The sequence below is a fragment of the Stenella coeruleoalba genome (assembly GCF_951394435.1).
Source record: "Stenella coeruleoalba genome assembly, chromosome: 3".
NCBI lineage: Eukaryota > Metazoa > Chordata > Mammalia > Artiodactyla > Delphinidae > Stenella > Stenella coeruleoalba.
In genome coordinates this window covers 87355299-87372399 of record NC_137148.1, presented here as the reverse complement: position 1 = coordinate 87372399, position 17101 = coordinate 87355299, and the positions used below count along the sequence as shown (strand labels likewise).

General features: G+C 38.6%; 1 protein-coding gene and 1 pseudogene across 3 annotated transcripts in view; both read left to right on the top strand.

Moving 5' to 3' along the window:
- The window catches only part of LOC307184860 (PR domain zinc finger protein 14-like), a 51518-nt pseudogene extending 39531 nt beyond the window's left edge, over positions 1-11987 (top strand). The window contains exon 2 of the transcript in view: positions 10763-11987. The product of the transcript in view is annotated as a PR domain zinc finger protein 14-like (transcript). The remainder of the gene's footprint in view (positions 1-10762) is intronic.
- EFNA5 (ephrin A5) overlaps positions 1-17101 on the top strand; it is a gene marked incomplete at its 3' end in the record, with an annotated part of 398115 nt that overhangs the window by 102402 nt on the left and 278612 nt on the right. For both annotated transcript variants that reach the window (XM_079917682.1, XM_079917683.1), the window contains exons 2-3: positions 7533-7620; positions 14243-14354. The remainder of the gene's footprint in view (positions 1-7532; positions 7621-14242; positions 14355-17101) is intronic.

Here is a 17101-nt window from a genome sequence, read left to right as displayed (position 1 = left end):
GCATTAGAGCCCCTTCAGTCTAACAGCCTCAGCCTCGTTGTTTAATTAATTTAACCCAGCTGCTCTCACCAGCGTCAATGGTTACAAAGCAGGTAGAAACACCAGTTGGATAGGCAAGAATTAATGAAAAGCATTTTAAATCCTCATTGCAGCCTCTCAGAAAATCACCAAAGGATTATATAACCCTCAGCAAGTCTTGGGATCTTCTTGCCTCTGCTCATTCTGCCTTCATTTCTCTTCTCTCTCAGAATCTCATCCCTTATCAATAGCTCAGTATTTCAGTTTCATCTCAAATCTCAATATCTTGCACGGCTCCACGGCTCGCCATGGTAACTGTTCTCTGTTTCCTTTCTCTCTCTCTCTCTCTCTCTCTCTCCCCCTCCCCCCCCCACTCCCCCAAACTCGGCTTCCCAACTCTGGCTCCTGTAAGCTTTTCCTTTTCTCTCCTCCTCCTTCAGGGATCGATCGGTTTCTGGGGCCAGGGCTTGGTTTCCTTTAAGATGTAAATCCTGCAGCTCAGCTCAGTTCTAATCAGCACGACAAAAGGCCAGGAGCTGCCAGAGCTGCGGGCTCCTTCCTCTTAGAGCTTGGTGGGGGGGAGGTGGTGGTGGAAGGGGGTGGGCGAGAGCCGTGATTGCTCCAAAATGAAGGGTTTGCTCTGCATATTTGAATGCAAATGGTTTGCATACACGTATATACAAGCATGACTACATAGGCAGCCTGAAATATTGTAGGAGGATTCAGGAATGATTTTGCGTGAGAATGATATGTATGATATAGAAATATATGCCAGCTGAGTGCTTCTAAATTGATTTTTGTTACTGAACAACTTTGCAGTATATTAGTCAATGAAATTTTTGCCAGAGGAACTAAAAATGACTTTCGATATCCCTTTGCTCTTAATTTTCACAAGAACAAAACAGAAATTATGCTAATAAGGGTCAGATGTGGAGAAGTATGTACAAACTCTGAAAGAAAATTAGAACATTGTATCTTTTATGTCCATGAGAACAATATAAAATACAAAACAAAAAAGTTTGCAAAATTTTTTCTTGTTTGTAATTCTCATTAGACTGAGTACTCCTGGATAGACGGGATTGTTTTGTTCATCATTGTAACTGTAGCAACTAGTATGGTGCCTAAAATATGAGAGGTGATCATGAAACAAATAAGTATTACAAGCTGGCATTTGCCAAGTAACTGGCATTGTGCTATAAGTACAGTATCTCAGTCTCCCAGATATTTTTGTCATTGGTGTTATGTGGAGAAATGACTGTGCCACTATGTGATCTTTTAAGGCTTATATCTTTTAGATCTTGAAGATTCTTTTTATGTTCCTTCCTTCCCCCTTCCCACCCTCCTTTCCAATCTTTCCTCCTTTCTTACTGTATTTAAATATTTAGATAAGTGCCGCCCAATAGAAACATAATTGTAGCCACAAATGTGAGCAACAAATTTAAAATTTCCCCATAGCCATATATCTAAAAAAGTAACAGAAAAAAATTCATTTAAATAATATATTTTATGTAACCTAGTATATACAAAATATTATCATTTCAACATGTGATCAATATCAAAAAAAACGTAAAGAGATACTTTGCAGTCTTTTTTTAAAACATGAGTTTTCAAAATCTGGAGTATATTTTACATATTCAGTATATCTCAATTTAAAATTGTCACATTTCAAGTGCTCAAGAACCATGTGTGTAGCTGTCGTATGGACAACACAGTTATAGACAATCTGAGTTAGAGATCAAAATTGCTAGCCTGAATAATCCATCCTTTCTTTACTTACATCCAAAATGACTCATTTATTTATACACTGATATCTTGTAAGTATGCACAGCACTCAATACACATTGGTAGAATGAGTGAATGATAGTTGACATTACGATCTATTTTAGTCGGGTAAGATGTTAAAGAACTTGAGGGGGAGGACTTAACATTAATACTACCTACAGTATTGAACATGTGTTGAATCCCTGACATTAGACCAGATACTTGATAAACATTATCTCCTGTACTACTCACAGCATATTTTATGAGATTGATATGATTAGACTCACTTTTACAAAGCAATTGAAGCTCAGCAATGTTAAGTAAGTTGCTCAGAGTTAGAATCATAGTAAATTGCTGAACCAGATTTGAAGCAATGTTTGGTCTGATTCCAGACTGAACCCTTCACCACAGCTTACTGCCTTTGTAAGATAAGACCATCAGGATAAAGAAATAGCACAGAGCGGATGTATTCATTCTATCAAGTTAAAAAAAAAAAAAGGCCATTGCCTACTGGAGTTGCTGAATTTTTCTTTCTCATTTTAATAGAAAGAATAATTTAGTAGGAAGTATCCACCACTATTATTCAACATAGTTTTGGAAGTTTTAGCCATGCAATCAGAGAAGAAAAAGAATTAAAAGGAATCCAAATCAGAAAAGGAGAAGTAAAACTGTCACTGTTTGCAGAGGACATGATACTATACATAGAGAATCCTAAAAATGCTACCAGAAAGCTACTAGAACTAATCAATGAATTTGGTAAAGTAGCAGGATACAAAATTAATGCACAGAAATCTCTTGCATTCCTATGCACTAATGATGTAAAATCTGAAAGAGAAATTAAGGAAACACTTCCGTTTACCATTGCAACAAACAGAATAAAATACCTAGGAATAAACCTACCTAAGGAGACAAAAGACCTGTATGCAGAAAACTTTAAGACACTGATGAAAGAAATTAAAGATGATACAAACAGATGGAGAGATATACCATGTTCTTGGATTGGAAGAATCAACATTGTGAAAATGACTATACTACCCAAAGCAACCTACAGATTCAATGCAATCCCTGTCAAACTGCCAATGGCATTTTTCACAGAACCAGAACAAAAAATTTCACAACTTGTATGGAAACACAAAAGACCCTGAATAGCCAAAGCAATCTTGAGAAAGAAAAACAGAGCTGGAGGAATCATGCTCCTGGACTTCAGACTATACTACAAAGCTACAGTAATCAAGACAGTATGGTACTGGCACAAAAACAGAAATATAGATCAATGGAACAGGATAGGAAGCCCAGAGGTAAACCCATACACATATGGTCACCTTATGTTTGATAAAGGAGGCAAGAATATACAATGGAGAAAAGATAGCCTCTTCAATAAGTGGTGCTGGGAAAACTGCACAGCTACATGTAAAAGAATGAAATTAGAACACTTCCTAACACCATACACAAAAATAAACTCAAAATGTATTAAAGACCTAAAGGTAAGGCCAGACACTATAAAACTCTTAGAGGAAAACATAGGCAGAACATTCTATGGCATAAATCACAGCAAGATCCTTTTTGACCCACCTCCTAGAGAAATGGAAATCAAAACAAAAATAAACAAATAGAACCTAATGAAACTTAAAACCTTTTGCACAGCAAAGGAAACCATAAGCAAGATGAAAAGACAACCCTCAGAATGGGAGAAAACATTTGCAAATGAAGCAACTGACAAAGGATTAATCTCCAAAATATACAAGCAGCTCATGCAGCACAATATCAAAAAAAAACCCAACCCAATCCAAAGATGTGCAGAAGACCTAAATAGACATTTCTCCAAAGAAGATATACAGATTGCCAACAAACACATGAAAGGATGCTCAACATCACTAATCATTAGAGAATTGCAAATCAAAATGACAGTGGGGTATCACCTCACACTGGTCAGAATGGCCATCACCAAAAAATCTACAAGCAATAAATGCTGGAGAGGGTGTGGAGAAAAGGGAACCCTCTTACACTGTTGGTGAGAATGTAAATTAATACAGCCACTATGGAGAACAGTATGGAGGTTCCTTAAAAAACTACAAATAGAACTACCATATGACCCAGCAATCCCACTACTGGGCATATACCCTGAGAAAACCATAATTCAAAAAGAGACATGTACCACAATGTTCATTGCAGTGCTATTTACAATAACCAGGACATGGAAGCAACCTAAGTGTCCATCGACAGATAAATGGATAAAGAAGATGTGGCACATATATACAATGGAATATTACTCAGCTCTAAAAAGCAACGAAATTGAGTTATTTGTAGTGAGGTGGATGGACCTAGAGTCTGTCATACAGAGTGAAGTAAGTCAGAAAGAGAAAAACAAATACCATATGCTAACACATATATATGGAATCTAAAAACAAAATGGTTCTGATGAACCTAGGGTCAGGACCAGAATAAAGACACAGATGTAGAGAATGGATTTGAGGAGATGGGGGCTGGGGGGGGAAGGGTAAGCTGGGATGAAGTAAGAGAGTAGCATTGACATATATACACTACCAAATGTAAAATAGATAGCTAGTGGGAAGCAACTGTATAGCACAGGGAGATCAGCTCAGTGCTTTGTGACCACCTAGAGGGGTGGGATAGGGAGGGTGGGAGGAGACGCAAGAGGGAGGGGATATGGGGATGTATGCATACATATAGCTGCTTCACTTTGTTATAGAGCAGAAACTAACACAATATTGTAAAGCAATTATACTCCAATAAAGATGTGAATTTAAAAAAAACAAAAAAGAAAAAAATAAAAAAGCATTCCCCAACAACAAAAAAGAGTAGCAAATATTCTTTCATTTTCACAAGTTTTATAATTTATTTCCAGAATGTTTATTGGAAAACATTCTAAATGTTTATTTAGAAAATTATTTTATGTTTCTTTAAAAAAAGAGAATGTAACTTATATTTTATGGCTTTAAACCATAGTGATTAAATAGTTTCACCAGGATAGTAGGTGAACCAAGAAGTCACCATTTTACATTCCTTTTCTGAACCTCCTCTAATTACCAAAAAATGTCCTCTTGAGATAGAGGTTAAAATTAGGTGCTAAATTAGGTAAGTCTCTTCCTTACCTATTCTGTAGGGTAGGTTGCCTGTTGAAAGCAGAAAATAATGCATTGCTGTGCATATGTAATTGTACAGATAATTGCCTCTATCATTTAAAAATATCACTTGCAAAAATGGCATCTATGATTAATTATGTACATTTATCATTGAGTCGACTGGGGTACATTATAAAATCCTTTCCCTAAGCTCATGCATCTTTCCTCTCTTCTTATTTCTTTCAATGTAAGTTGTTTAGTAATTCAAAATTTTTATTACTCCTTAAGCCATAATTCATCTACACAGGAACCAGCAACTAATTTGCCCTCTGTCTGTAGAGGGGTTGCTTTTTGACTTGTCGTATCAAGGAACAAGGGTGATGACGTTTAAACTCTCCCCTCATATAATAATGCTTCAGAAACTGAAATCCTGGGATAGGGATCGTTTATTGATATGTAAGTATCTCCATTACCGTTTCCTTAACCGCAAACTGAACGTCGTTGGGCTTCAATGTCAAATGGTACCAAGGAAAGAAAAAAATTAATAAAAAACATAAAATTGTATAGTAATTCTGAAATCCTGACATGTGCAACTTACCTAATGTGAATATAATGTAATTAATGATAGTAGCAACTAACCAAGAACAGACTTTGTCCTTAACATAAGTCCTCCTTCTGGTCTCCCAGCTTCTCTGCTCTGCCCTGGATTCTCAGAATATCCAGATTGAGCCTCTGAAACGTCAGTCTGACCCTCAGCTCTAAACCCTTTACTCTTCCCATCTCACTCAAAGTAAGAGTCACAGTGGAAGTAAAAGTCGCAGTCTTTACAAAGGCCTGTGATGCCTGGAAGATCTGGCCCCTATTACCTCCTAGGACTTTATCTCCTTCTGCTGGTCCCTTCATTCAACTCTCCCCAGCCAGGGTGGCATCCCCCAATACTCTGGACACTTTCCCCACTCAGACCCCTGTGCTTGCTATTCCTTCTGCCTGGATTGCTTTTCCTTGTATTCATGTGGCTGCTCCCTTACCTCCCTAACTTGGCATGTATCACTCTTCAGTGTACCATATGTTTTATCTGTTAGTCTTATTTGTTAATTTCTCTCTCCACTAGGAAGGAAACACCATAGGGCAGGGATTTGAATCTGTTTGGTTCACTGATGAATTCTCAGCTCTTAGAAAAGTACTGGACACAGAGTAGGTGCTCAATAAGTGTTTGTTGATTGAACAAATAATTGTGTACTGTATTTTAATTTGTTAGATCTGGTGGCTCTCTCCCCAGCATAGGCAAGATGGTTGCTGGCAGCCCCAAACCTATATCCACATAACTCAAAATCCCCAGAGAAGAGAGGCCCTCTCAATCCTGGCTTCATTCACAAATCTCAGTGAGGCCCTGACCAGCCTGATTGACCCTGTGGTGATAAGGGTGCGGTGGTATGGTAGTGTGCTATGTCATGGCAATGGATAGCGTCACCGGATGAGAGAAGGAGAGATTCTCTGAAGAAAGGATTTTAGGCAGGCAGGCAGCATTATTACGCTTTAGGACCCAACACTTTTATGGTAAATTGCTTTCTTGTCTGTCACTTGATAGACTGTAATACTCTGTGAGGGCAGGACCAGCTCTGTCTTACTTACTACTATATCCTCAAGGCATAGCACATATTAGATGCTCAATAAATTTATGAATGAATGAAAAAATAAATGAATGGCAAGCTACTCGCAGGGGAGGGTGCGGGGGGTGGGGAGGGTGTGCAAATGTTTGGAGGCCTCACAACAAAGGAGGACATTAGATGAGTTAAATGTTTCAGGTATTATGCCGAGACTCTTGGGTGGAGATGTTTACAATTTGGATTTACCTGTCAAGCTGACCAGGCACCCTTTCCTGGGACTACTACTTCAGGAATTAGAACTGCATTTGCCTCAGTTCCTTTCATTTTCTTTGCTCCATAGTTGACTGGCTCCCTTTGAGGTTGCCACCTTCCTTCTTTAGAAATGGAGAGACCCTCCTTTAGGTCTGGCTCTAGGTTGCAAGTACTTCCTTAAGGCTGTTTTTGTACATCTCTGCTGGGATTCGTTGTGCAGAACTTCTCTGGTTAAACTTTCTGAGGGAGAAAGTTTTGTATAGCCCTGAGATCTGGTTCCTCACAGAAAACACAAGGGAAAACACAGCGTAAAGTACTAGTACACTATTTTCCCTCCCTCGCTGAATATATATTAATAGAGTGTCTACTGTGTGCTGTGTACAGTGCTAAGCTCTGGAGAGGTGATGGGGAGGAACTGAACTAGAAGGGGAAATGGAGGAAATGCCACACACTTATACAGTTTCAATCAGGGGACCAGTGTTGATAGTATGAAGGGAACTCAGTGCCATGTGGTTAGAGGAGTCCTACTCTATTCTATGGAGTCAGAAGAGACTTCCCCTAGAAAATGGCATCTGAGCTGAGACTTGAAGGATGAATGAGTCAAACAGGTGGGACTCTAAATGTTTCGGGCAGAGGGGGCACCTGGAGACAGGGAGATGCATGGCTTCTTTGAGGACATGAGAGGAAGTCATTGTGGCTGGAGTTAGTGAGTGTGGGGAGGGTCCTGTAAGGTGAGGTCAGAGAGGAAGGCAAGGATCAGCTCATGCAGGGGTTGGTAGCCATGTTAAGAATTTTATCTTTATTTTGACAGGTATGGGAAGCCATTAACTGGTAGAGCGTGACGGTTCCCTCTGGAACAGATCACTCCAGCTGCAGAATGCAGTAAATATCAGATGGAGGTAAGAGTGGGTGGCTGAGATTGGTTCGGAGGCAACTTGATATAGAAATGAGAAATCGAGAAATGAAGTGTGACATCCCTTGATGGAATACTGAGTCCACTGCTTTATCAAGTCTGTTAGCGAGAAGTTCTCATTTTGGGAACTGATGGGGGTCTTTATCCCGATCCACAAAGAAAATATAATTAGAGCTATGAATATGAATGTGATTGTTAAAGATCATGTCAGTAAAGAAAGAAAAGAGGGCTAAAGAAAAACACCTATATTTAAGGGCTGGGCATTCATACCACAAATATGTATTGTGTTCACTATGTGCCTGGCACCGGGCTGTGAGTCATAGTCAAGCAGGCAGAAGAAATTAGTTGGAGACAAAAGACGAGAACTCTGAAAATGTGGAGTAACGAACATCAACGAGTAAGAAAGTCTCGAGAAGAAAGTGTGGCCAGTGGTTCAGTTGCTGCAGAGGAAGAAAGTGAGATGAATGCTGACAACTTTGAGTCTGGATTAGACTCCACCCTACGTGGCACAGATTAGAAACTCAGGTTAATAAACAGACTTAGGGGGATTGCGTATAAGGAACTTGACCAAACTTTCTCCCATTTTAGAACTTTAAATTATAGGCAGAGAAGACTTGATATATGACATTTCACTTTATATCTCACTTCCTTGAAAACCCATCTATTCCACCTATGGAAAGAGGGCTGTACATCCCCAGTCCTGCCATGGCTGTCAGACAAGAGCAGAGATGTTGTAATTTGAGGCTGACAGCAAGATGACCCTTACAGGGTCACTACAGTTTCTGTCTTGTGCCAGATCCTCCTGCTGAAAGATGGAGGTGCCATGACGTTAAATCAATGTAGTGAGTGATGTGGAGATTTGAGATGAAGCTAAACATAGCTTCCTTTGATTTTACCTTTTCATTTTTTTCTGGCTGGACGCCACTTTAGAAGAAGAATCGCCTCTGGATAAATCATCTCTTCAGGCTTGCTATTCTAAGCAAATGACATTATGCTAAGAGGATCAGAAGGGCCTGAATGTTAATTGTGTTCATTTAGGGTTCCATGTAAAGTTTTTATTGAAGAAAAAAGACTCCCTATGAAATTTATGAAGTAGCAGAAACAAACACTCCTATTAGAAATATTCAGAAAACCATGTCACCAATTACAGATTTATTTACTTATTTATTTTAAAGTTTCAGTTTTTTTTTTAAATAAATAAATTTATTTATTTTTGGCTGCTTTGGGTCTTCATTGCTGCGTGTGGGCTTTCTCTAGTTGTGGTGAGCAGGGGCTACTCTTAGTTGTGGTGCATGGGTTTCTCATTGCCGTGACTTCTCTTGTTGTGGAGCATGGGCTCTAGGCGCACAGGCTTCAGTAGTTGTGGCGTGCGGCTTCAGTAGTTGTGGCTCGCGGGCTCTAGAGCACAGGCTCAGTAGTTGTGGTGCATGGGCTTAGTTGCTCCGTGGCATGTGGGATCTCCCCAGACCAGGGCTCGAACCCATGTCCCCTGCATTGGCAGGCGGATTCTTAACCCCTGTGCCACCAGGGAAGTTCCCCAATTACAGATTTAGCACCAAGTAACTCAGTAATGGAAATCAAAGTTATGAAAGAATAACATTAATTTGAGGTGAATAATATCCAAAATTTCATTTCCGATAATTTAAGAAATGGATGAATCTGTTGTGTATTGCTATATAACAAACCACCCCAAAATTTAGTTGTTCAAAACAAGGACCATTTATTGAGGACAGGATTCTTTGGGTGGGCAGTTTAGGCTGGGCTCAGCTGTGAAGCTCTTCTAGTCTCAGCTGGAAATTTCTCATGTATCTGCTGGTCGCTGCCAGTCAGCTGGTTAACTCTGCATCTGGGGATTGCCTGGGACAATGGGGGTGAATGAGCTACGTGTCTCTCATCAACCAGAAGGCTAGCTTCGACTTGTCCATATGGCCATTGGGCAGGGTTCCTAGAGAAAGAGTGGAAACTTGAATGCCTCTTGAGGTGTGGCTCAGAATTGGCTCAACAGCCTTTCAGCCAAAGGATGTCCAAGGTCAGCTCAGATTCAAGGGGTGAAAAAATAGACTGTCTATTGATGCAAGGGGCTAACTGCAAAGTTAAACCATACGGGAGAAAAAATTTTGGCCATTGTGCTATCTATCACAGATTCTGAATCATTTTTATCCTATTTGAGTCACATATTGGTAGATAAAATGTATAGTGTTTGAACAATACTTTTGGAAGGGGAAATGTCTTTATTTTTAGCTTTGTTGGCAGTTTCAAACTAGGACCTCCCTCACAGCAACCAGTTAGGATGAGATTTTATTAACAGAATATTTTTTACTTCATTCTTGTTTCTGTAACTATAAAGAAAATCCTCATGTTTTCAGTGGCTGTTAGTCTAGGTGTGTGATATAACCAATCACAGACAAAGCAGGACTTCTTAGTGGCAAGGAACACTACCTAGCTGCTGGCCTGGAAATCCTTTATAAAGAGTTCAGAATTGCCATTGGGAAAAGGGCATTTACTTGACAAATGGTGCTATTTCCATTTTTGTCTGCCCAATTTTAAATTTCCTCTTATTAAAATGGCAAATTCAGGCCCTGGAATAAATTGAACCAATGAAATACGTAACTGGAAGATACACACTTCACCACTTCACTCTGTAATATGTAGACATCTTATGGATGCAAGGATATTTCATGGAAAGGGAGTTTTTAAATTACTTTGTATGCATATAGAGAAAACAAAACTTTTTGATGTCTTGGCTCAAACTGAATAGGATCTCACTTAATAGCCCATGTAATACATTAAGATGATTTATTATTATGCTAATATTATATTGTAATATTTATTAAGCATTGGAAGTGCGCAGAATACTAGCTAGTCCACATAAAAGATCCTGATGAATTTCAAGGAAAAGGGCTAAGAAAAGCACTCTCCTAATGCATAGGAACGGAGGGTAATTCAGAATCTAGATGAACCAATAAACCCTATTTAATTTAGTATACATCATATGCCCCCAAAAAGGTAGACTAATGGAAAATGAGAGTGAGAATCTCTGATTAAAAGGTAATCATTTTAACGGCACATTTTCCTTCGAGACTTGAGTTTAGAAAGAGTCATTTCAGTAACATGTTTCTCATTTTAAGTTTTGGAGTGCTCGGCTGCTGCACTCTCAAAGAGAGCGCTCTGAGGATGGCCCCAAACTCATGAACCAAGAGGGGAAGGCATCTCACCATTACCACTTCACCCAGGAAGACCTGCACTTAGCTCTATATGGGGTCATCCCCAGCTGTCAGAACTCCGCCCACCTGCACCAGGCAATTTCGGGCCTCCTGGTCCCCATAGACAGCTCTGGGTCTGATTCTCTGCCTCAGACTCTGGATAACAACTCCCTTCAGCTACCAGAAGGTCTCTGCCTCGGACGGACGAAATTCAGTGAAGTGGCACATTTTGGTGTGTTCTTCAGTAGCCCTGTCACAAACAAAGGAGTCAGGTTCGGGCCCTTTCAGGGTAAAGTGGTCAACACCAGCTAAGTCAGGACGTACGGGGATAATTCCCTGATGTGGGACCTCTTTGAAGATGGTCATTTGAGCCACTTTATTGATGGAAAAGGAGGTGCAGGGAACTGGATGTCCTATGTCAACTGTGTTTGTTTCCCCACGGAGCAGAACTTAGTTGCCGTACAATGTCAAGGGCAGATCTTTTATGAAAGCTGCAGGGAGATCTCCCAGAACCCAGAGCTCCTTGCGTGGTATGGAGATTGCTATGAGAAGTTTTTGGACATTCCTGTGAGCCTGCAGGTCATAAAGCAGTGGAACCAAGCATCTGGGCCCTCGGAAGAGTCTGCAGAAGGGTACACGTGTGAAAGATGTGGAAAAGTATTTACCTACGAACATTACAGAGACAAGCATCTCAAGTACACCCCATGTGTGGACAAGCGTGACAGGAAATTTCCCTGTTCTTTATGCAACGATCCTTTGAGAAGTGAGAACGGCTCCGGATCCGGATCCTTCACATTCGTGAGAAGCATCGGCCTCACAAGTGTTCTGTGTATGGGAAATGTTTCTCTCAATCTTCCAACCTAAACAAACACATGAGAGTCCACTCTGGAGACAGACTCTACCACTGTGTGTATTGTACCAAGACGTTCACTGCCTCTAGTATACTCCGCACACATATCAGGAAGCACTCTGGGGAGGAGCCCTTCAAATGCAAGTACCGTGCCAAATTTTTTGCGTCCCATGCTGCCCACGACAGCCATATCCGACGCTCACACAAGTAGCGTGGCACCGTTCCTGTTACATCTGTGGAAAAACCTTCCCAGATCAAGAAGCCTTCTACTCCCACATGAAGTTTCATGAAGACTGCTAGCCCTCAGAGAGTTTGAGGACAGTGCCTCTGTATTTCTGTCTTAATGTTTCTTGTTTATGGGTGTATCTTACAAACAAATGATAGCTAGATTGAGATGAGAAACAGAATAATGGAACTGACCAATTAGCAGAATTTACCAGATTTCTTGATTGTGGTTTTAACAGCTTTCACAGAAACATCTTTCACAATTTCTAACAAGAATGGAGTATTGCTGAATTCACCTAGAAATAATGAAAGCTGGCTGTTAATAGTGCTTAAAGGTCTGGAAACTCAACATCAACCTTGAAAGGGACTATATTTCATTTCAGGGACTGGGAGTAGAGTCTTTGATTAATTGCGATTTAAAAAAAAGGAGGCTTTTTCTCTACTATTTGCCCCGGGCCCGCAATTGTAATATGTCTGTGGCCATCATCCCCTGTTATATTTCTTAACAGAATAAATTCTTTAAAAATCCAAAAAAAAAAAAAAAGTTTTGGCCAATAATCCTCTGCATTATTATCTGATGTTCTAAAATCACAAGTTGCAGTGGTTTCTATAGAGACCAGCTTTATAACTATTATTCCAAACTACAAAATGAAATGCCTTTAAAAAATTATACCCTAACTGTAACTTTATGACATCACAATAAAATTTACAATGTTGGCATAAGGTATTTGGAAGTCTCAGACTAGAGTTATAAATCTGCAGTAAGAGGACAATTTCCCTAAAAAATAAATAATATACTTTAAAAACCATCTCTACCATGGCCAAGAAAAATGGGAAAAAATTTGAGACAATTATTTAGATGACTACAAAAAAAAAAAATCCATACTCCAAAATATCCCCTGAGATTTTTATGTAAAAAATATGCACATAATTTGAGGAAAGAGTTTCTTAGTTTGCCGTAATTCTATTTTGCTTAGCCAGTTTAGATCTGGGGAGAAAAAGTAAAGCCAATGCTAAAAAGGGGCTTAGAAACAGCATTTCCTATTTCATGAAATCATGCTCACTGACTAAGGGTTATCCTCTGCTCGTCTTTAAATAGAATTCTCACAGAAGTTGATGAAAATCTTGGGTGAATATTGATTGAAAAATAAGTTCTTGGGCTTCCCTGGTGGCGCAGTGGTTGAGAGTTCGCCTGCCGATGCAGGGGATACGGGTTCGTGCCCCGGTCTAGGAAGATCCCACATGCCGCGGAGCGGCTGGGCCCGTGAGCCATGGCCGTTGAGCCTGCGCGTCAGGAGCCTGTGCTCCGCAACGGGAGAGGCCACAACAACAACAACAAAAAAGTTCTTTCTCTGTCTGTATATATGCTCATAAATATGCTACATGTGTATGTACATAATGGCATCAATTAAATTTTTAAATATGTTCTAGCCCCCTTGGGGGGTGTGTCTCTAAACAAGTAAAAAATGCAAAAGCACACAAATTTACATGCTTTTTGGATGATGGTAGTTGTAGCTGGTGGGAGAAAAGTATCCTAATTATTAGTTTATATATATTTGAGAAAAAAGTACAGGTTAACTTTATTTCTGAAAAGTCTACATATATTCTTTTTATTTAAATAAAGGTATGCTGCAGATATCTATGTTGCCATTGTAATAAAACATAAATACAAATTTTTATTTATTATTTATTTATTTATTTTGTAATGTGCATTCATGGTAATCTGTATTCCTTTAAGCAAGGAGTGTAATGTTATTTAATAATTCACAAAGACCATTTTAGGATAGTATACTTAGTTGATTGATTAGATTTTTAAAATGCAGATAGATTTTATTTGGTAATTTTTATTTAAAAATTTGAAGAGGGGAAATACAGAGCTGTAAGAGTACATACATGTTCAAATAGTAAAAGACAAGACAAACATATTTCATGGGAATAATATCACCTACCAATATCAGCTTTATGGTTGAATATTGGCCACATAGCTCTATGGTATATATACTGAAGTCTAGCTAATGAAAAGTGATGTGGAAATTGAATCAACCAGTTCTTGTTTGCTTCTTTTGAAATTATATGTAAGCACATACACATTTGTAATACAGAGAAACATAACACATACTTACATGTGTGCCTAATTATTTGGTTTAGCTGTTTATCAAAATGACTGCTCAAAATTCTGTCTGTTTAAAAAGTTTGCTATGTAGGTCTTATTTAAACTATAGTTTGAAATGAGCAAAACAACACATAGGCAATTCATAAGTAAGAAATTCTAAAAATGCCTCTTTAAGGATATTTCAGCAACTTGTAAAACTGCTTCTACTTATGCACAGACTTCAAGAGAAGACATGCTGGGAAGCAAACTCCAGGAAGTGCCAGAAAATTAAAGAGAGAATGAGGAAAAGTGGAAAATTCATGATGGAATTTGAAGGCCACAAGCTGAAGGTAAAGACATGGTACTCTATTTAGTAGAGGTTTTTTTTCCTCCCTCTTTTAGGCTGCACCCAGGAGAGGCAACTAGATCAGAAATAGAAAAGGAGCATTTCCTAGGGTCTGTAAGGAAAGAAAAGCTAGTGAAGAGTTATTCCTAAAGATTCTGAGAAAGCTCTTATAAAAGGGGGTAAAGAAGAGAGGAGCCTTCATTAAGTAACTTCAAATAGTCTGTGCACAGGATAGCTGGGTAACAGTTTGGTGATAGAACCTGGGTTCTTAGGCCTTTGGAATGAATTCTAAAGTTCTGGGAAGATAGATAGCGGAGTTAGCTTAAGTACCATTATGTTAGTCACCTGTTAGAAAGTTTTTTCATCTAATTATCATTTTTTAAATCTTTGATCCTGAGTTTATTTCCTTTATTATTTCTTCTGGATGTAACTGCTATATTAGACAAGAGTTGCTTAGTCTGTGGACTGTGGGGTTTGATACACCAGCTTGTTTCATTTATTTATCTGGACACTTGACTCAATAGATCTCCACTTCTTTCTGGAGGCAGCTAATACAAAAAGGAAGTCCAGACTAGTCTAAAAAGGAAGACTAATCCATATTTAAAAGTAAGCTTTGCACTGCAACCACGTCTTGGAGATGGTATTGTGTTTTGTGCTATGTGAAAATTATTTTTATAGTATCACTTCATTTTAATAGAGAGGATCATGAAATTCAGTTCTTGGAAGTATTAACATTCCTGCCTTCATGGATAGCTGGGACATTTCTCCTAAGTACAGAACTTACTTTTTTTTTTTTTTTCCCTGAAATATTGAACTCATTAAGGTAAAAAGAAATTACCTAGATCAGTGATTCTCTATTCTCTATGCTAATTAGAATTCCCTGGAGAGCTTTTAAAAATTACAGATCCAAAATCCCGGCCCCTAACCTAAAACAGGGAGTGGGGCCTTGGCACGTTCTTTTTTAAAAAGCTCTCAAGGTGATTCTAACTCATAGGCAAGGTTAGAACACCCACCTAGATAGTTCAAGGCCAAAAAATAATACATAAACAAATAACTAGAAAGATAAATCCCTATCTGTATTTTAATTTGAAGCATTGCTTCAGTGTCATTTTTTCAGTGTCATTTGTTTTAAAACCACCAGTGTACTCGGTTACCGGTAGCTTTAAATCCAAATATATTTAGAATATAGCCAAGCCCTTTTACAGTCCATTTCCAACCAACTTTTCAGGTCTCAGCTCCCTACAACCCTCTTTCAATGTTGTTGAACTCAAAGCATTTGAACACTCCCTGCACATTTATTCCTCCATGATTTAGCTTCTTGCTGTTTTCTCTCTGACATACTGGAACCTCCTTCTGAACTTGGCAAAACGCTACTTATCCTTTAAATGGCCAACTTTAGAGTCATTGCCTCTGTGACACTGGGCTAATCATAATTATTTTCTATAATGCTGATTTGTGTAAATTCAAATCACTTCAATATTTTCCTGAGGAGACAAAACCACATTATCTAATGGTACGTATATTTAATAATACCTCTCTTCAAACTTTATCTAAGTGTGTATCTGTCATATTGCTGCTTAGTTACTCTAATATCAATAATTACTTAGGTATATAATCCCAGAAGGAGGCATTTGATTTAAGTTTATGAATTATTTCTCCTAGACATTTGAATTATGTTCTGAACAGTTGCAAATTCCAATGCGTTTTATTCCAGCTCCCTGAATCATTTTAAGGAAAACCATCATGTATGATTTTCTTTTTCTGCTTAAAATGCGACTATCCAGACTTTAAAACAAATAGGAAATATTTAAAATATCAGAACATCCATATTCTTTTGATATATTGATTTTTCACATTTGCTTACAGTATGTGTTTTAAATAGGAAATCAGTGGATATGATTTCTTTTTCTTCACTCCTTTTGGCTTTGATGCCACAGGAAGCCAGCTTGCTAACTCCCTGATACCTGATATTTCCCTGACTAAAAAGTCTCTCCGATGAGAATCAGCATTTTCCCCAAGATAGGAGTCATGAATTCTCATCTTCCTAAAGATACATATGTCCCTTAAAAGGGTCCAGAACATTTCCTGCAAAACTGTCTGTCGTAGGAGCACCTATTAGAGCTACCATCAGAAAGACTGAGGGAAGAAATGCATCCTTCCTACAACAGAAAAAAAAAGTGCACCCTAAAATAGACCAAGAACTTGAACATCAGCAAAACTGGGGGGGGGGGAATCAGATAATGCTTTAAGTGAAAATTTGATTTAAAAAATTAAAGCTTACGGCACATTGTTAGAGCTTGGAGTTGAGGCCCCTGGCCGATGAACTCACAAGTATAGGTAGTGTGCTACATGAGGGGCAAGTTTTTCGCTAACATCGCAAGGGTCTCTGGCCCAATGAGTAGAGTTTGATAGTAATACTTGCTACAAATGTAAAAAAAAAAAAAAAAAAAAAAAAAAAATTAAAGCTTATCCTTCAGTTCTCTAGCTTAAGTTTTCCGACTTCTCACTGTTGGAATTTTGTGAAATGTACAGATGGTAGAGAAGAATTTGTATTAATATTCTGAATTTACATTTCTTAATTTAGGAAGGTGTTTGGTTTGTTAGGGTGGCCTGTAGTGCAATCTATAATTACACAGATTGCAATTTATATCTACTCACAAAACAGAAGAGTTACTTTTCTAGGACAATTTCAGGTCTCTGCAGATAGGAAAAATTTCTGTAATTGAGAAACTACTCAACTTCTAGGCAAGA